Consider the following 20,523-nt stretch of genomic DNA (forward strand, 5'->3'; position numbering starts at 1 on the left):
CCCTCCCTCGCCGCGCCGCCCTCCGCCTGCGCTGCTCCGGCGGCGGCGGCTCCTCCGCGGCCCAGTCGCGGCGGCACTTCGCGCAGGGCGCACAGCTCCTCGCCCGTGCGCGCGCCGCGGCACCCAAGCCCCCCGGCCCGCTCGCCCGCACGGCCGTCGCCGAGGCCGACCTCGTCATCGCCCTCGACCTCCAGGGCCACCGCCTCCCGGCGCTGCGCGCCCTCGACGCCGCCCTCGCCCCGCTGCTCGCCCGCTCGCTCAAGGGGGGCGCGGCAGGCGGTGGCCCGGCGGCGGCCTTCCGCCGGGGGGGTGGGGGGAGGGGGGGTGCGACGGGCGGCGGCCTCTGCCCCGGCGGGGTGGGGGGCGCCGGGAGGGGGGTGGGGGCGCGGGCGGCCGCTCGCTCTATCGGCGGCGGACCTTCCGCGGGGGTGGGGGGGTGCGGGCGGTGCGTGCCGCGGCGGCGGCGGTCCGCGGCGTTCCGCCGGGGGGGGGGGGTCCGGCGGGGGGGGGGGGGGGGCGGGGCGGGTGGTGCCGGCGGCGGCGGCGGAGTACCTGGGCGGCACGGACGGGAGGAGGGAGGAGACCGAGCTGTGGCGCGATTTGGGTGTGGCGGCCAAATCGAGCGCCGCAGCTGTGGCGTTTTTTTGTGTGGCGAGCGAGCTGTACCTCGCCTAAGATTGTGTGGCGCGCTAACCTTAGTATAGGATCCAAACGCTAGCCTAACATTGCGTGGCACGCCTAAGGTTAGGCGGTGGCGGCTTAGGCAGAGCTCCAAACAGGCCTTAATTCTCCGTCTCCCTTCACCACCATGGTAGACCCCTATACTACCCTCGATAGGACAAAAATTTGAATGATGCGTCGCTGGCACAAAGGCCGTGCGATCCGTCGAGTTATCATAAATCATAGGATCAGCGAGCAGAGCCCGTGTTAGCCTTTTATCTAATAAATACGTCCCTCCCGGAAGTTAGGGTTTGTTGCACGTATTAGCTCCAAAATTACTATAATTATCGAGTAGCACATACCATCAAAGAAACTACATGCTTCAGCGCACAGTGGTGCTGTAGCAGCACGCTTGGAATGATGGCCCGTGGTTCACTGCAATGAGGTGACTACACCGTGTGAAGCGTTGCGTGTGAAGCGAATGCCGAGAAACGGAGCCTCCCGCTGAGGTGACTACAACGTGCTTCCCTGCTCGAGGAAAAGGAGACAATGGGAGGTGTTTCATTAGGCTTGGTTGCGTCGCGTGTGAAGCGAATGCCTTCTGCACTCAATCATACTTGAGCTCTGACTGATGTTGTCGGAGTATTTCTCCAGCCGGATGGCGGAATGCACCTGCCTAATCTTAGCTTAGGATGAGTTTGGGGGCAGTCAAGGAATGCTTGATCTAGAGGCGTATGAACATGAAAAGTACACAAGGGTTTAGAGTGGTTCGGACCGCCGGAGCGTAATACTCTACGTCCACTGATGTATTGCCTGATTTTATGTGTACTTTTATGGAGAGTATTGAACTGTGGGGTACCAAAGATATGGTACAGGGAGCATTATTGGAGAAGATTTTGATATGGGAGATGAAATTGTTTTAGAGGAGGGCAAAATCTGCCTGTTCTTTGAATTAATTGCTCCGTTGTGGTAAAAGCATACCCACTCCGTTGATGTGAAAGGGGCAGGTGAAACAGTAGGAGGTTGGTTGAGGACGGGCCGTTGAAGAAGTTGATTTTTTTTAACAATCTGTGGAGCTCAGCTGTTGTTTTTGGGTTTAAAAAAAAGAGAACGTGGGCCCTTGCATACCCTTCTGCTGATAGCTGGCCGGCTGCTCATCTGTAAATTTTACAGAGCCGTTGCCGCCTCTCTCTCCCTGGCTTCTCGGCAGTCCGCATCCATCCGCCGCCGCTCTCTCCTCTGCTCGCCCTCGCTCGGCGCATCCTCCTCCCCAAGCCCAGCGCGAGCACCAGCTCCTCCAGGACAGCCGCATCCTCCGGCGCATCTCCTCCGCGACGGATGCTGCAGCAATTTCATCTCCTCGTCCTCCGCGACTGTACCGGCGAGCTTTCTCATCCTCCACGCCAGCAAGCTTCTCCTGTTCCTCTCCCTTCCTCTGACCTCGATGCTTCTCCTATCGATTCATCCTTTTGGTCGGTTCTTTTTCTTGCAGATCTACGTTCTCTGGTCCGTTGTTGGAAGCGACGGATTCTCACCAAGCGAGCCGGCACGCTTTGCCCACCGGATTCGACACTCGCCGCCGCTGCAACTCCTCCCTCGTCGCTCCGCCGCATCCGCCTCCTGCCGCGACCGCGAGGATGGATGTCCGCTGTGATTTGTGCAGGCGCAATTTCTCCGACGTAGTTCAAAATTTTCAGGCTCATTTGCTCGATAAAAAGACCGGGTATATACTAATCGCAATCGCAAGTCTTTTTTTGGTTTTTTGTTTTTTGGTTGTGTCGTAGCGCTAATAGTTTCCTCTAATCCATTCCTTTATCTACTGCTTCAACAGGCGCGCACAGGAAGCGGCTGCAAATGGATGCGCTGAATGTGAGCATCGTCTGGGCTGCATGCCGCCATCATCACCAACCGCCGGACCATCAACACGGACATCAACAAGGCGGCAGTCAACAGGTCAAAGCTCCAGGGCATCAACAAGGTCGCCACGTCAACGGGCCTATCAAATGTCGGAAGATAACGAGCCATTAACAATATCTTCCATCGACACAAATTTCACTTGGTCTAGACATGACATGGATACGCTTATTGACCTCTTTTCCTGTTTTAAGATTCAAAATGGTAGGCTGCCAACCGCGAGTGAGAGGAGAAGTATCATTAGTAATGCTGCTTTTTAAGATCCAAGATGTTATGAAGCTGAGAGAGTTTCAAACAAAGTGAAGGCATTAAAAAGAAAATGCAAAGAACTGCACCAGAGAAGAAGACGCCTTTCTCCCTCTCAATCTCGTCTCTATGAACGTCTGAACAAAATCTGGCCAGCCTAAAGTATGTATCTTTTCTCCCCCTTGTTGCACCTTGAATTAACCACAACAAAGAAATATATATAATTGTATATATAATTAAAGAGTGCCTCCAAAAAGATACTAATACCCTACCCTCTTCTCCCAAATATTCTTCTAGTTATATTAACTCTTTTTCATTGCTTGGCTGCAGAACGAGGAGGAAAGTTGACGAGTTTTTATTCCTTTTGCTCCCTTCCTTTTGGCTTCATATAAGGTAGCTTTCTTATATGAAGGTACTACTCACCTAGTTGGCAAAGTATGGCAAAACTTTAGTATCGCAGCTTCCTTTTGTGGTGTAAGGTATGCATACTAGTGCTAGGCTAAATGAAAGGAAAGCATCAAATGCTTACCAGTCCCTGTTTTGAAAGACATATGACCTAGACATGAATCCTATATATCTGTACTTGCTAAATGCTGATATATATGTTGCTCCAACTTGCTGGCTGAACCAAAAACTCTCCTTAGGACCACAAGATGATGAACTTTCTTGTTTTATGCTATAAGATAATGTTTATGCATTATGAATGCTAAGTTGTGAGATATGTCCAGTGCATTTTATGGTGCATGCTTGCCATTCCTTGCAAATCTGCTAGCATGACATTGTTGTGTTGTAGTAACTGAGATGGATAGGAGAGAAAATTGCTTTAGACTAATAGTTAAAATTCCCTTTTAGACTAATATTCTGAAACCAATCTTGCCAGAGCATGCTTTTCTTCAAACCAAGGTTAGAATTTGCTTTTTCCCCTTTGAAGATGCCCCCGGATGTGTACATTAATTGTTAATCAGCAGCTTGTCTAAATGCTCTGATATTGAAAATTTTTGATAGGGTCCATTTGTTATGACAAGCTTGAGTATGTACAAACACTTATCATCTCAATTATAGCTTATGTGTATATAAACATACTTAAGATTTCTAAAGGTTTCTTGCGTTGTTTTCTTCTCAAAGCTCATAAAGCATTGTATTAAGTTTAAATGCTCTTGCTTTAGGTCTTTAACACCAGAGGTGTTACATCCTGTTGACACCGTTTTTCAACACGTGTCAAGGCCGGCGTCAATAGGGGAAGAAGGCTAATTCTGTTGAGGTGTGTTGCCGATTTTGGTGAAGGAAAGCCTTATCCGGATAGCGTCGTGGTCCAAGAAGATTCTGTGGATCGGTGGAAGCCGAGTTGGTTAGGGATGTGTTTATAGAGTCTGGTTTTTGTTTAGATTATGTTTAGAGATACTTGATTCCTTAGTTATCAAAATTTATGATCGTGTTGGGTTAGGAGTCTGATGTAAACTATAAATAATAGCCCTGCGAGGCCTAGAGAGGGTGCACACGCCATAATACAACAAGCTTTTACTACTTTTTGCATCTACTGTTTTCTTCGGCGACTTCGATCTTGTCAAGGACGGGTCTCACATTCGAGCGACTTGGCTCGTGGTAAGATCTTGTTACCGAGTAATCTCCAAGCTTCAGCATCCGGGCGCATCGCTGTCGCTTTGTCAGGAGTTATTCACAGTTATCCAGTAATTTCTAGGCTTTGACATCTGGCGCATCGCTGTTGTCTCGTCTAGATTTATTCACCAGTTACCGATATCTACTAGATCTGCGAGTTTATCTTGTTGTTCTAGTTTTTATCACATTCATCTAGCTTAGAGTAAGTTTAATCGTCTACTCGTACTGTTGCAATAGCGAAATCTGTTGGAAAGCCGACTAGATCTATTCTAAGTATTGATCCGATAGCTTTGTCTATAGATTACACGTTTGTACCCTTTGCATTGCTCTGTTTTCCGATCGGCAACCTGTGCCGATTGCATATCTGAAATCGGCAGACCTTGCGGATTTGTTGAATCCCAGCCTATACGCTCTAGTATTTGATGATCTCCGATTTTTCCTTGTCAATCAACAGGTCAGATTGACTGGCACGCCTTGGTTTGAAGGTTGACGGTCTGAGCTTGGTCAACGAGCCCCTCAGGCCTGCGTATTGGTTTTCTGCGTCAATATGCTTTTGGCACGCCCGGTGGGACGACCAAGGGACAACATGACTAACGAAGACAATGCCGCAGATGATGACAGCAACATCATCCCCGTCACTGAGGGTGATCTTAATGAGGAACAGAGGGGTGATATTGCTAGAGCTATGGAAGAATACAAGCTGGCATGTCTCCAGTCATACAGTGTTACCAGGAGGGGAGAAGCTGTAAAAAAGTTTGATTTCCCAGCTCCCCATCCTCTCACTACTGAGCAGCGTGATTCAAGGCTGCTGGATTGGTTGGCCAGACTGTGGGTCAAGCAATGATAAATCACGCTCCTGTAATGGCCAAAGTGCATAACGCGGTGGTGGATACTTTGGTTCGTGGCGTTGTCCCAGATCATATGGGACCATCGTACGGGAGGGCCGGAAGTTCGTCTGGAACGTTTCCCGCAACGAGTGCTTCAGATCAGATGAGGGCTCCTGCGACGCAATCGGCTGCTCAGCCTATTTTGACGGATACTTTGCTTGCTACGCTTTCACCACAAGCTACGCCCGTATACTCGATTGCTCCACCTTCGGTTGCTCCCTCAGCTCAAAATAAAACACGCAGAGTGGAATCCAGCTATAGGGTACAATATGCCCTCCATGTTCAACACATCGGCAACTCTGCCGATGCATCATCAGAATGCCCCAGCCGCCTGGTCAGCAGCACAACGTTACCCCACGCCTCCGATGGTGTCAGGACAATTTCAGCCAGGAGTTTCAGCAGTGCCATATTCTAACGCTCAAGGAGTGACGTGGGTGGTTCATGATGCAGCAAGGGGGATGATGCAACACGTCAACGTTCCCAATCCTCAGGCGATTTCTTCACCACTACCAGCAGCTAATTAGTTGGTGCCTTATCTCTCATCGCCTCGAGTGATAAGAGTCTGCATCACCGTTTCAGGCATCGGCCACTCGGCCGATGACACCACAAATGACAAACAAAACCAAGTGCTGATTCCACAAGTGGCTCCTCAGCAAACGGCGTATCAGACATCGGCTGCTCAGCCGATGGTACAGCCACAGCCGCAGCAACAGCAGCAGTTGGCCGCCCAAATTGTGGGACAGCAAACATCTGGGCAGGCGGTAATGCCGCCACGTGATCAGACTGCGCAGATCACCAAGGTTATGCAGGATCAATTTGGGTTGAAGCCAAAAAGACAGACTTACATGTAAAGAACTTCGTACCCACCTGTGTATGACTCGATACCGTACCCTCTCGGTATAAGGTTCCTGAATTCACCAAGTTCTCTAGTCAAGATGATACTTCTACATTGGAGCATATCAGCAGGTTCATCATCTAGTGTGGAGAGGCTGCGAATCAGGATGCTCTGAGGGTTCGCCTATTCTCTTTGTCCTTGTCAGGATCGGCCTTTACATGGTTTACTACGCTTCCAGCTAATTCCATATTATACTGGGCCGATCTAGAGAAGCAATTTCATCGGTTCTTCTTCTCTAGGGTGCATGACATGAAGCTCACCATTTAACAAATCTGAGACAGAGGAAGCATGAGACTGTGGAGTCATTCATACGAAGGTTCAGGGATATCAAGAACAAATAATACAGCTTGGTTTGTCCGGTTGCCAGCTGGCTGAGATTGCTTTTCAAGGGTTGTTGCCTTATCTAAAGGAGAAGTACTCTTCGCAAGAATTTGAAAGTCTGAGCCAGATAATGCATCGCATGTCGGGGGAGAATCGGCCTTTTGAGTAGAAAAGGAATGGTTTTCAAAAGAAAATTAACTATGCCGGGGCAGGCGGGCCCGGGGCAGGGGGCACGGCCCAGGCGGGCGAGCCGGCCCAGGAGGGAAGGCAGGGCGGCTCGGGCCGACCATGACCCAGGAGGCCAAGCGGGCCGGGCAGCCGGCCCAATGGGTAGGCGGGGCCCGGGAAGGGGAGGCGCGGAAAGGCGGCGTCGAGGACGCTCGGGGAGAGAGAGGTAGGAGGGGGGAGACGCCCGAAAAAGAAATGGCAGGAGAGGGAAAAGGGGATTTTTCCCATCCCGCCCACGAAGACCAATAGGAGGGAGCACCTGTCGGCTGTAGGGAGAGAGGGAAAATTTTCCATTTTTAGGAGAGAGGGAAAAAGACTTCACTACTCCACCGTAAATATTTTTTCATGAAATATAATCGTGCAAGGGGCCTACATACCTCATATTGTCGTTCATTATTGAGACCATCACATGCATTTGAAATTGCGTGCTAATAAAGATGCATCTGTAGTTAATTTGAAGTTGCGTACAAAGTAGTGAAAGCTACCATCTAATGTGGTGTCTAGGATGGAATTTCAAGAAGTACCACCTTGCAAAATTTGCATATTGGGATATATAGAAGAAACGAATAATTGCTAAGTTTACGTTAAAAAGTTATAAACATTGACTGCAATGAAAAGTTAAAGAAAATAACACAACTAGTTAAAAAGTTATAAACATTGACTGCAATGAAAAATGAAAGAAAATAACACAACTAGCCGTAGCAACGCACAGGCATTGTACTAGTCCATGTTACAAGCTAAGCACAAGCTAAGCACAGTAGCCTCATAGGATTTACGATTGTTCACAAGAGCGCCATTTTTTCTCCTGTTGGATATTAGGATCTTCACGTTTGGTCCGTTGCTGGCCTGCTTTGTAGGTTGAGCTATCAGTCGCAAGGGCGGCCATTTTATCACCTTAAAATTTTTAAAGCAAATTTAAAACAAGTTCATGCTGCGGCGTTGATGGATCATAAGAGTTAAGTACATGAAAAAGAAACTTACCCCTATTCCTGTTGTGGGCTGCTTGGAATAGACGGGTGCCTGGGCAACGAGGTAGAGGTGGCTTCGACGGAGCTGTGATGGGTAGGTGTCGACATCTCGACGTGCCAGCCTGGGCTGCGGTAGGTGCTGCTTGAGAGAAGAGAGATAAGAGTACAGTTTGATGGCAATACTGCTGTTTAAATATACATACTACCTTACGATCTTAGCAAAAGGAATAATTCTCAAAGTGCTGAATTATGGAAACTGAAAGTTTGGAAACTAATCCAAGGACAGCTAAGTCCTAGTCACCAGCGCTGATCCTTTGCAGCCTCCTATCCTTCTTTGTTTTTGCTAGTGTTGCATACCTATGTGAGTAGTAGACATTACCGAAGGCCTGCAACAACCCCCAACTCCAAAAACAAATTGAATAGAATCCTTAGCCGTGCTAACACCTCACCGCATTACACCCAGTATGCAAGCCCATGCTGATTGCCAATAAATGCAACACATTCAGCCAATGCGAGCGCAGACGAACGGCGCCTGTTCAGCACGCGCACGCGCAGCCATCACCACACAGCGCTTTAGGCCCTGTTCTCTTCAGCTTTCCTTTTTTTCTTTTCTTTTCTTTTCACTTCCTATATGCACCATTGCACTTCCTATAGCTTAGCTCTAAACAACATCGTACACCACGACCATCCCCAAATGCAGTTTTGGGATGCTAGAAAAAAGTTTAGGAAGGGTGGGATGAAGGTGAAGTGACTCCATTATTGAGCTCTAATGCACCGCACCCTTTACCGGATCTATGCAGCATCAAGTCCAAAACCATGACGTAAAAAAAACGCTTTGTCGTAAATTTTCTGGTTGTGGAGTTCAAGATAATCTATACCTTTATGGGTAATCTATATCACATTCCATGCTAACACAGCTATAATGTAATCATGCATGCTTATTGTTGAGTAATCCTACATGGTTATTATTGATTTCAGCCCTTAATCTAAGTGCACATAAATGCATATATCGATATTCTCTAATAAGCCAACTCTAAGATTGCACATATATAATTAACCCATAACAAAAGCATATTAGATAAAAACTCGGTAGGCACTCGCCACGGCAGCAAGTACCTGTTTTCTGCCCATATGGCGTTGCAATCTTTACTTTCATATTATATTACATGCAGATGTCTTAAAGGCGTTTTCAGCCACTCTCATGCCACTCTCAGCCTACAATGAACAAACAAACAAACACGAGTCAGATGTGGAGCTGTATTTGGCAATAGCCTCAACTATGGGAAACATTGTCAATATTCTTTCTACACCACATGCATGTGCACGCCAAAGCCAAGAAACCCTTGACAAAGAAACAAAGGTGCTACAGAGGCTAGGGTACACAAGATGCACGTGAATCAGCTGGTGTTGAAGATGCATATAGAGAAAGGGACAACTACCAAATGCATTTTTAGAAATTTCCAAAGAGAAGGCCTAAAAAAAAAGAACATCCAGTAGTATACTACAGTTCTCTGATAGTCGTATACTATAATTATGCAGTTATACCACATCATTGAAAATGGTAACGATATTAATATAAGAATAATAATACTGTACTGATTTAAACACAATAGGATGATGTTAGCACTCGTTGATCAACAAAATAGTGAGATGCACATAAGTAGGTAGCAATAGTGATTTCATAGTGTTGAAGTGGGCCGGCATGTGGATCCGTGTAACATCCCAGTTTTCATCACTATTGAAAGAAATGCAAAGTAAGGGTGTTTGCGTAATTTTATAAAAGTACAAGTACTTTTATGCAAATATTTGATTTACAAAAGTAACTTTTAAATCTACCTAGGACTAAAGTGTAAAAATGCAAGTCATGTCTATCCAACCATTATGACAAGCCTATCCCGTCATAATGACATGTCTATCCAACCATTATGACAAGCCTATCCCGTCATAATGACATGTCTATCCAACATTTATGACGAGTCTATCCCGTCATCATGACGTGTCATAAATGCTTGCATTTAGGTCCTGAATTTTATAAAGTTTTACTCTTTAGGACAAAAGCAATTCAAATCCGACTTTTGTTCCAAAAATTCATGTGTAAAAACATAAGTTTTGAGTTTTTGAATTTGAGCCCTAAAGCAATGTTGTAGAGTTCGAAAAACTCTTCAACTTTCGTGTTGGGCATTTCTTCATTTGAGTTTTGGATTGATGGGAAATTTTGCCTTACAGATGAGCCCCTGCAGTTTTCTGAAATTGCGCATAAGTCCTTGGGGAATTCGATTTCCCTTTCCCCTATGTTTTCCTTCTCCGGTTCTTTCTTTATCTTCACTAGCAACACCATCCCCCTTGATCTATAAATAGGACCCCTCCTTTCTTTTGCCATCCACCTATGAGCAAGTTACATAAGTTGTGGTAAGCTTAGTGTTGGACTAGCCACTTAAGGTTGTGCGTTCCTTCGTGACTTTGTCGCTCCAATAAGGTACGTGTTAGTCTCCTGGTTAAGCTGGAGTACTTAGTATATAGGTTGTGATTCATCTGTTGGTAGGCTCCACCTCGCCATAAATCAGGGTCGTCGCACACAGCGCCGGCCGAGATATTTTTCCGCCGCGCGAACCGCCTCACCTCATTTAAAAAGGAAGCCGACGCACCTCCCTGCCGTCCCCACCCGTGCTCGCTTTCGCTCGCGCACGCGCGACACACCGGCCCCACGACGGGACCGCGCACTGCCACCGGCACCGCGCCGTGCCGCCCACCTCCGCGTCCCCACCTTGCCCACGCCGCTGCAGCGTCCTCGCCGGCTTTGCCGCCTCGACGCTCGCGTCTTCAGTGCTGCCACTGTGGGAGCTGTCGGCGAGCTGCCGCAGCCCACGCCGTCGCCCGTCCCTGTGCGACGCCGCTGCCTCTCCCCGCCTATAAAAGGAGCGAGGCCGTGATGAGCTCCACCATCAGCCCTAACACACCGAGCCGCTTCACTTTGCTAGCTAAACCACTTCTCCCGAGCCCAATTCACTCACGAGACGAAGCTCCAACAGTTGACCCTCTCCTCAAATCATGTACTATCTATTTCTTCTATTTTCATCTCCATTTGAGCTTATTTTATAGCTTGCTTGTGTTGTTTGCCGGTTGCGCCGTTTCCGCCGTAGATCACGGAGTGACCGAGGAGGAGCTGGCCAAGGAGTACGAAGGCCAGTACAGCGCGCCGGAGCCGGAAGACCCGTACCGCGAGCAGGAAGCCGCCGCCGTCGCCGACGCGTACGTAAGCGAAGGCAAGTTTCATTGACCCCTACGTGAGCGGTTGCATCCATGTGAGGACGTCTAGTTGTAGTCCTGGTTTAGGATCGATTACATATACCGATGCTTGAGTGATTGAGTGTGCTCATACATGCATGTGAGTAGTTATGCATATCCAGAGTTGAGACTAGGATATGAAGAGATTTGGTTGAGGCTAGGGCAGCTGGGTATGCTGGAGCCGGCGCTACCGTGGTGGTAGACTGGCAGGTGAGTGCTACCGTGGAGGTAGGCTCGAGTTGACATGTTGAGGAATGGTTGCTGCCCTGGTGAACCATAAGGACCGAGTTGTTTTGACATCTCACCTAGCTTACTTTAGTACGACCACAGGTTCCGTTATGGGCCGGACTTAGCCTAATCCCACTGGTTAGCCTGACGGTCGCAGGGATGGTTCACGGGTATAGACCATTGGGGTCAGGGCCCGAGGGTTGTGCGGCCGGGCTGGGGCGTGACCACGGCTGGGTGTCGGCTATGTCGGTTGTCCGTTCGGGCAGTCGAGCTTGTGGGTACAGTGTACGACCTCTGCAGAGTGTAGAATCCATTCGAATGGTCCGTGTCCACGGAATGGACAGGCTACGGTGTGGTCCTGACAACTAGTGAGCTACCTAATGTGGGTTGTGTCGGGAAGAGTTGCATACTATAAGTTGCATTACTAATACTTTGTGCTTAATGTGCATCGTGCATGTCATTCCCCTCCCGTAGGGTGAGGTGGAACTTGCTGAGTACTTTTGTACTCACCCGTTTATGACTTGTTGCAGAGGATCCTGATTTCGTGCCTGAGGAAGGCGAGTAGTTCGTGCCCTATACCCAAGTCTGGAGTGGTGCCGTTGTGGTAGAAGCCCCCATGTCCGATGAAGAGTTTACCCTTGCGTTTATCATCGCAACTATTGTATTTCTAGTTTACATTATCATTGTAATCGAACGTATTAAATAAGGCTATGTATGACTGTGGCATCACTTGTGTAATGTATTTCCACCAGAGACTGTTTTCTGGTGTTTAAATACATGTTTAGCTCCGGTTGTTTAGGCCGGGGCGTTTCAAGTGGTATCAGAGCCATGCTTGGCTGTAGGACACGAACCGGTAGTAACGATGACCGTAGGAGCCCTAGGATGGTCAATCTATGAGACCCTATTAGTCCTTAAAACTTTATCCTTATTATGCTAACCCTACCTTTGTAAGTTAGATGGCGGATGACTGGACCACCACCTACTGCATCAACGAAGATGGATTTCCCAGGGTGCTTTATGCTGCCACGGTGCGACTGGGTATTCCGGAACGACCGGAGTATGCGGGTCGCGAGTTCATGGAGCATGGCACCGAAAGCTGTGAGGTCACCGTCCATATTGGCGCCAGTGATAAATACTTGGAAATGCAACCCTGGAGCATCACCGCCACTGGAGCCCGTATGCCTGACACCATTCAACTTGCAGCTCGCAAGGCACTGCGGTACCTGTGCCAGATGTTCGAATGGCACTTGGGTTCCACGCCCATGAAGTACTTCCCACCGTTGGATCGTAGCCGTCCTGCTTGGGCAGCGAGGATCCGCAACCTGGAAAGTCCCGCAGGGACAGAGAAGAACCCCACAGTTGTCGCTATGTCTGGCTATTTGCTTAGCCTCGACAATTTGTGCGACCAACTGCATCAGCGTGTGAGAGATTTAATCCAGCGTGCTGAGGGAGCGGAGTCCCGTTGGCATAAGGCTAAGCTGGCCTTAGCTCAGGCAGAAGCCCGAGCGGCTGAAGCTGAAAGCCGCCTCGCTGTGGCTGAAGATAACCTTAGGGAACAGGCAGATCGCCACAGTCAACTCCTTAGGGGTGTTTACCTAGTGGACCGTGCCAAGCGCAAGGAACGCCATCCCAGGACCGCCGCGGAGCCACCAATCCTGGAGGGGATCCCACTGTACCCTTTGTCCCAACCGCGCAGGAGGATTTGCGAATCAGTGCCGCCCACGCCTCCCGCGTCTCCCCGAGATCCCGGAAACAGTGACCCCGAGGACCGTGTTGTAGGGTCCAGTAGTCGAGTCGTTCCGGCCGACCCTTAAAAGTCGAGCCGCGTTATTGTAATCCGTCATGTCATGTACCCCTGCTTGTTTGAATGAATGCTTGGTGCTTGAATGATTTGTTTGTGTTGTGTGCTATTATATATATATATATATATATATATATGCAAAGCTACCCTAGTAATAAATTAGGAGAGCCACCTAATCGTACCTTATCCCTTCTTGACCGCAGATGTCCCGTCGTTCGAGTCGAGTCCAGGGACTCCATGCTCAGGAAGACGGTGACGAAGTCAACCCGAGAAACCAGGCCCCTTTGAACGTAGCCCCAGGAGCACCAGGAAATGGACACCCACCACCGCCACCTCCCCGTGCCCCAGCACCCATAGATCTGGCAGCCATACTGCAGCAGCAGAACCAACTCCTTCAAGTTCTTGTGACGACTCTCACAGCTCAAGCTCAAGGCAATCCTGGCAACAATAGACCTGCAATGCATCATGGCAATGGCAGCAGAATTGCAGATTTCAACCGCTTGCAGCCACCTAAGTTTGGAGGATCTGATAACCCTATTGAGGCAGATGATTGGCTGCGAGAGATTGAAATGAAGCTCGAGGTGGTTCATGCAGATGACAGAGACAAAGTTTTGCTCGCAGTACAACAGTTAAGGGGACCAGCCCTTGCTTGGTGGCAGAGTTATCGGGAAATAAATGAAAACGCTAACGAGATGGTATGGGCTGATTTTGTCAAGAGCTTCAGAGAACATCACATTCCCAGCAGTGTCATGAAGCTCAAGAGGGATGAGTTCAGAAAGCTTCGTCAAGGTGGTATGAATGTGACGGAGTATCTTCATAAGTTCACGGAGTTGTCTCGTTATGCACCAGAGGATATCAATGATGACGAGAAGAAGCAAGAAGCTTTTCTTGGTGGGCTAAACCCGGAAATCAGGACCTTGGTTGAAGTCACCACCCACAGTAACTTTAATGCCATGATCAACAGGGCTATCACCACTGAGAGAAATAGGAAGTCAGAACTCAGTGAGCGCAAACGACGGTTTGAAAGCAAGAAACCCCAGCAGATGGAGAAGTTCCAGAAGACTCAGTATCCGGCTCACTCAGGCCAGAGGAGCCAGGGTGCAACCTCATTCAGAACGCACCCCGGTTCTTTCCAGAAGCCAGCCCAGTCAGCTCCGGTTTTGCAGACCCAGAACACCTCCCGCACCCAACCGACTGGCGGAAGTCAAGTGACCAATCCGAAGGCCTGTTTCAACTGCCGTGAAGTCGGACACTACAGGGCCAACTGTCCGTATCTCAATCAGCCGGCCCCTTCGATTTTCTCCAACTCTGTTCAAGGACCAAAGCAGCCGGCGGGAACCAACCGTACAGCACCAGCTAAAAGCCAGCAGCAGTCCTTCGGCAAGGCAAAGGTGAACCATGTGCATGCTGAAGAAGCAGAGGATGCACCAGGAGTGATTTTCGGTGAGTTTCTGGTCCAATCAGCTCTAGCCTCAGTACTCTTTGATTCTAGAGCATCACATTCCTTTATATCCTCCCACTTTGTGGAAAAGCATGATATACCTACTATAGCCCTTAAGAGGCCGTTAATGACACGTTCGCCTGGAGGTCATATACCTTGCCACTTAGGTGTCTTAGATATCCCTATAAACCTAAGTGGGGTAGTATTCCTTGCCAACCTAGTAGTCCTTACTTCCAAAGGGATAGATGTCATACTCGGTATGGACTGGCTCACCAAGCACCGAGGAAACATAGCCTGTGCTGAGAGAGCAGTGACAGTCACCAACCACCAAGGGTCAACAGTCACATGCCTAATCCAGCCTAGCCTACCAGGCACCATGGTGAACCACATTCAAGCAGAATCCCCAGAAGATGTGCCAGTAGTTCAGGAATTCGCAGATGTATTTCCGGATGAACTACCCGGTATGCCTCCAGAAAGAGATGTAGAGTTCACTATTGACTTAGTCCCTGGAACCAAGCCTATAGCAAAGAATGCCTATCGGTTAGCAGCCCCAGAGCTTGCCGAGTTGAAGAAGCAGCTTGAGGAGCTCCAACAAAAGGGATTTATTAGACCTGCTGCTTCTCCATGGGGAGCCCCAGTGCTCTTTGTGAAGAAGAAAGATGGAAGCATGAGACTTTGTGTGGACTACCGTGACCTGAATGCAGTCACCATCAAGAACAAGTACCCTCTGCCTCGGATTGATGACCTGTTTGATCAGCTGAAGGGAGCTAAGTTCTTCTCCAAGATAGATCTGAGATCAGGCTATCATCAGCTCAGAGTACGACCAGAGGACATCCCTAAGACAGCCTTCAGGACCCGTTATGGCCAGCATGAGTTCACAGTGATGCCTTTTGGTCTAACTAACGCCCCCGCCTTTTTCATGACCCTCATGAATAAGGTGTTTATGGAGGAGTTAGACCGGTTTGTCGTGGTATTCATAGACGACATACTGGTCTACTCTAAGAGTGCTGAGGAGCATGAACAACACCTTAGAGTTGTGCTGGGAAAGCTCGAAAAACACCAGTTGTATGCCAAGTTTAGTAAGTGTGAATTCTGGATGCAGAGAGTCAGTTTTCTGGGTCATGTCTTAACAGCCGAAGGTGTTGAAGTGGATCCAGAAAAGGTCAAGGCAGTATCAGAATGGAAGCAACCAACCTCAGCCTCGGAGATTAGAAGTTTCTTGGGATTAGCCGGCTATTACCGGAGATTTATAGAAGGTTTCTCTAAGATAGCCCGGCCTATGACCGAGCTGCTCCGAAAGGACAAACAGTTTGTCTGGTCTGAAGCTTGCGAGGGAAGTTTTCAAGAGTTAAAGAGACGACTAACTTCTGCCCCGGTGCTAATTTTGCCAGATAATCAGAAGAGCTTTGTCATTTATTGCGACGCATCCCGACAAGGATTGGGTTGTGTGCTTATGCAAGAAGGAAGAGTTGTAGCTTATGCCTCAAGACAGTTGAGAACACATGAGCAAACTACCCCACCCATGACTTGGAGTTAGCCGCGGTGGTGCATTCCCTCAAAATTTGGAGACATTATCTAATCGGGAACAAGTGTGAGATCTACACGGATCATAAGAGCCTGAAGTACATTTTTACCCAGTCAGATCTCAACCTTAGGCAGAGAAGATGGTTGGAGTTGATCAAAGACTATGATTTGGAAATTCATTACCACCCTGGAAAAGCTAATGTGGTGGCTGATGCGCTCAGTCGTAAAGCATATTGCCATCACCTAGTTACGCAAGCCCCAGAGCTGAGTGAAGAAATGAGGAAGTTAAACCTAAGGGTTATACGCCACTCTTGCAACCACAATCTTAGTGTTCATCCCATCCTGGATGACCAGATTAAGGAAGCTCAGATGGAGGATGAAAGATTGGTATGGATTAAAGATCGCAACAGTGAAGGCAAAGCCCCAGATTTCAGGATAGATAAGGATGGAGTCTTGTGGTTCAAGAAAAGATTATGTGTGCCTAAGCAAGGTCATTTTCGCAGGACCATCTTGGATGAAGCCCATAACTCCACTTATTCCATTCACCCCGGCACTACGAAAATGTACCTGGACCTTAAGGAGAAGTATTGGTGGAATGGTATGAAGGGGGATATTGCTCGATTCGTAGCTCATTGCGATGTGTGCAAAAGGGTTAAGGCAGAGCACCAGAAACCCAGTGGATTACTCCAACCGTTGCCAATTCCAGTATGGAAGTGGGACGAAATTAGTATGGATTTTATCACCGGTCTACCAAGAACCCAGAGCGGCCATGACTCGGTTTGGGTAATTGTCGATCGACTTACTAAGGTGGCACACTTCATCCCAGTACGTACCAGTTATGGAGGGGATAAATTAGCAAATTATATATTGAGCGTATTTTGAAGTTGCATGGAGTACCTAAGAGGATTGTGTCAGATAGAGGCACCCAGTTCACTTCGAGGTTCTGGGGCAGCTTACATGAAGCACTTGGTACAAATTGGACTTCAGTTCAGCATATCATCCCCAGACCGATGGCCAGACCGAAAGAGTTAATCAGATCCTTGAAGACATGCTAAGAGCCTGTGTTCTTACTTATGGCAAAAATTGGGAAGATAGTTTGCCATATGCGGAGTTCTCTTACAACAACAGCTACCAGTCCAGTTTGAAGATGTCGCCGTTTGAAGCCCTCTACGGGAGGAAGTGCCGCACACCGCTCATGTGGACTGAAGTCGGTGACCGCATTATTGAGGGCCCAGATTTTATTAAGGAAGCAGAAGAAAAGATAGCGGAAATAGAGAGAATATAAAGGCAGCTCAGTCCCGCCAGAAAAGTTATGCTGATAAAAGAAGGCGTACTCTCAGCTTCGAAGTTGGGGACTATGTGTACCTTAAAGTTTCCCCAATCCGCGGCACACGCAGATTCCAGGTATAAGGAAAGTTGGCTCCACGTTACATTGGACCTTTCCCAATTATCAAGAAAGTGGGAGCGGTAGCCTATAAGCTTCAGTTGCCAGAAGATGTCAGATGTACACGATGTATTCCACGTGTCCCAACTCAGAAAGTATCTGCGAGTACCGGAAGAACAAGTGGCACCAGAAACAATCGACCTGCAGGATGATCTCAGATACCAAGAAGTACCAGTAAAAATTCTAGATATTGTGACGCGAAGAACTCGCAACTCAGCAGTCAAAATTTTCGAGTCCAGTGGAGTGGGCATTCTGAAGCAGAAGCAACTTGGGAGAGAGAAGATGCGCTCCGAGCCGAGTTCCCCAGTCTCTTTAGTGGTGAAGCTGAATCTCGAGGACGAGATTCAACCTAAGTGGGGTAGGTTTGTAACATTCCAGTTTTCATCACTATTGAAAGAAATGCAAAGTAAGGGTGTTTGCGTAATTTTATAAAAGTACAAGTCTTTTATGCAAATATTGATTTACAAAAGTAACTTTTAAATTTACTCAGGACTAAAGTGTAAAAATACGAGTCATAAGCATGTCTATCCAACATTCTATCCCGTCATAATGACATGTCTATCCAACATTTATGACGAGTCTATCCCGTCATAATGATATGTCTATCCAACCATTATCACAAGTCTATCCCGTCATAATGACATGTCTATCCAACATTTATGATGAGTCTATCCCGTCATCATGACGTGTCATAAATGCTTGCATTTAGATCCTGAATTTTATAAAGTTTTACTCTTTAGGACAAAAGCAATTCAAAAATTCATGTGTAAAAACATAAGTTTTGAGTTTTTGAATTTGAGCCCTAAAGCAATGTTGTAGAGTTCGAAAAACTCTTCAACTTTCGTTTGAGCATTTCTTCATTTGAGTTTTGGATTGATGAGAAATTTCGCCTTACAGATGAGCCCCTGCAGTTTCCTGAAATTGCGCATAAGTCCTTGGGGAATTCGATTTCCCTTTCCCCTCTGTTTTCCTTCTCCGGTGCTTTCTTTATCTTCACTAGCAACACCATCCCCCTTGATCTATAAATAGGACCCCCCTTTCTTTTGCCATCCACCTATGAGCAAGTTACATAAGTTGTGGTAAGCTTAGTGTTGGACTAGCCACTTAAGGTTGTGCGTTCCTTCGTGACTTTGTCGCTCCAATAAGGTACGTGTTAGTCTCCTGGTTAAGCTGGAGTACTTAGTATATAGGTTGTGATTCATCTGTTGGTAGACTCCACCTCGCCATAAATCAGGGTCGTCGCACACAGCGCCGGCCGAGATATTTTTCCGCCGCGCGAACCGCCTCACCTCATTTAAAAAGGAAGCCGACGCACCTCCCTGCCGTCCCCACCCACGCTCGCTTTCGCTCGTGCACGCGCGACACACCGGCCCCACGACGGGACCGCGCACTGCCGCCGGCACCGCGCCGTGCCGCCCACCTCCGCGTCCCCACCTTGCCCACGCCGCTGCAGCGTCCTCGCCGGCTTTGCCGCCTCGACGCTCGCGTCTTCAATGCTGCCACTGTTGAGCTGACAGCGAGCTGCCGCAGCCCACGCCGTCGCCGTCCCTGTGCGACGCCGCTGCTGCTCTCCTTGCCTATAAAAGGAGCGAGGCCGTGATGAACTCCACCATCAGCCCTAACACACCGAGCCGCTTCACTTTGCCAGCTGAACCACTTCTCCCGAGCCCAGTTCACTCACGAGACGGAGCTCCAACAGTTGACCCTCTCCTCAAATCATGTACTATCTATTTCTCCTATTTTCATCTCCATTTGAGCTTATTTTATAGCTTGCTTGTGTTGTTTGCCGGTTGCGCCGTTTCCGCCGTAGATCACGGAGTGACCGAGGAGGAGCCGGCCAAGGAGTACGAAGGCCAGTACAGCGCGCCGGAGCCAGAAGACCCGTACCACGAGCAGGAAGCCGCCGCCGCCGACGCGTACATAAGCGAAGGCAAGTTTCATTGACCCCTACGTGAGCGGTTGCATCCATGTGAGGACGTCTAGTTGTAGCTCTGGTTTAGGATCGATTACATATACCGATGCTTGAGTGATTGAGTGTGCTCATACATGCATGTGAGTAGTTATGCATATCCAGAGTTGAGACTAGGATATGAAGGATTTGGTTGAGGCTAGGGCAGCTGGGTATGTTGGAGCCGGCGCTACCGTGGTGGTAGACTGGCAGGTGAGTGCTACCGTGGAGGTAGGCTCGAGTTGACATGTTGAGGAATGGTTGCTGCCCTGGTAAACCATAAGGACCGAGTTGTTTTGACATCTCACCTAGCTTACTTTAGTACGACCACAGGTTCCGTTATGGGCCGGACTTAGCCTAATCCCACTGGTTAGCCTGACGGTCGCAGGGATGGTTCACGGGTATAGACCATTGGGGTCAGGGCCCGAGGGTTTGTGCGGCCGGGCTGGGGCGTGACCACGGCTGGGTGTCGGCTATGTCGGTTGTCCGTTCGGGCAGTCGAGCTTGTGGGTACAGTGTACGACCTCTGCAGAGGGTAGAATCCATTCGAATGGTCCGTGTCCACGGAATGGACAGGCTACGGTGTGGTCCTGACAACTAGTAAGCTACCTACTGTGGGTTGTGTCGGGAAGAGTTGTATAACTTAAGTTGCATTACTAATGCATTGTGATTAATGTGCATCGTGCATATCATTCCCCTCCCGTAGGGTGAGGTGGAACTTGCTGAGTACTTTTGTACTCACCCGTTTATGACTTGTTGCAGAGGATCCTGATTTTGTGCCTGAGGAAGGCGAGTAGTTCGTGCCCTATACCCAAGTCTGGAGTGGTGCCGTCGCAGTAGAAGCCACCATGTCAGATGAAGAGTTTACCCTCGCGTTTATCACCGCTATTGTTGTATTCCTAGTTTATGTTATTATTGTAATCGAACGTATTAAATAAAGCTATGTATGACTGTGGCACCACTTGTGTAATGTATTTTCGCCAGAGACTGCTTTCTGGTGTTTAAATACATGTTTAGCTCCGGTTGTTTAGACCGGGGTGTTTCAATGCCCCACTCCAATTTTCTAGTAATTGATGCAGTGCAAGAAAGAAAAGGAACAGGAGGAAAAGGCAGTGG

General features: G+C 48.6%; 3 long non-coding RNA genes across 4 annotated transcripts; 2 read left to right on the plus strand and 1 right to left on the minus strand.

Moving 5' to 3' along the window:
- Positions 1-1,605: 1,605 nt before the first annotated feature.
- On the plus strand, positions 1,606-4,995 carry LOC112885951. 2 transcript variants are annotated; one of them, XR_003227307.1, is made up of 6 exons: positions 1,606-1,667; positions 1,834-2,383; positions 2,492-2,982; positions 3,151-3,213; positions 3,987-4,422; positions 4,892-4,995. It is a non-coding gene; the product is annotated as an uncharacterized LOC112885951 (long non-coding RNA). The 2 variants fall into 2 exon arrangements; XR_003227306.1 differs by lacking the exon at positions 1,606-1,667 and having other exon boundaries at positions 1,745-2,383.
- Positions 4,996-7,335: 2,340 nt separating this feature from the next.
- LOC112887430 lies at positions 7,336-8,886 on the minus strand. The gene is made up of 3 exons (XR_003227559.1): positions 8,853-8,886; positions 7,750-7,875; positions 7,336-7,662 (listed from the first exon to the last, which is right to left on the minus strand). It is a non-coding gene; the product is annotated as an uncharacterized LOC112887430 (long non-coding RNA).
- An 8,947-nt stretch (positions 8,887-17,833) lies between these two features.
- On the plus strand, positions 17,834-20,417 carry LOC112887804. The gene is made up of 2 exons (XR_003227622.1): positions 17,834-17,865; positions 20,170-20,417. It is a non-coding gene; the product is annotated as an uncharacterized LOC112887804 (long non-coding RNA).
- Positions 20,418-20,523: the final 106 nt, after the last annotated feature.

Source organism: Panicum hallii, chromosome 3 (genome assembly GCF_002211085.1).
Source record: "Panicum hallii strain FIL2 chromosome 3, PHallii_v3.1, whole genome shotgun sequence".
Taxonomy (NCBI): Eukaryota; Viridiplantae; Streptophyta; class Magnoliopsida; order Poales; family Poaceae; genus Panicum; species Panicum hallii.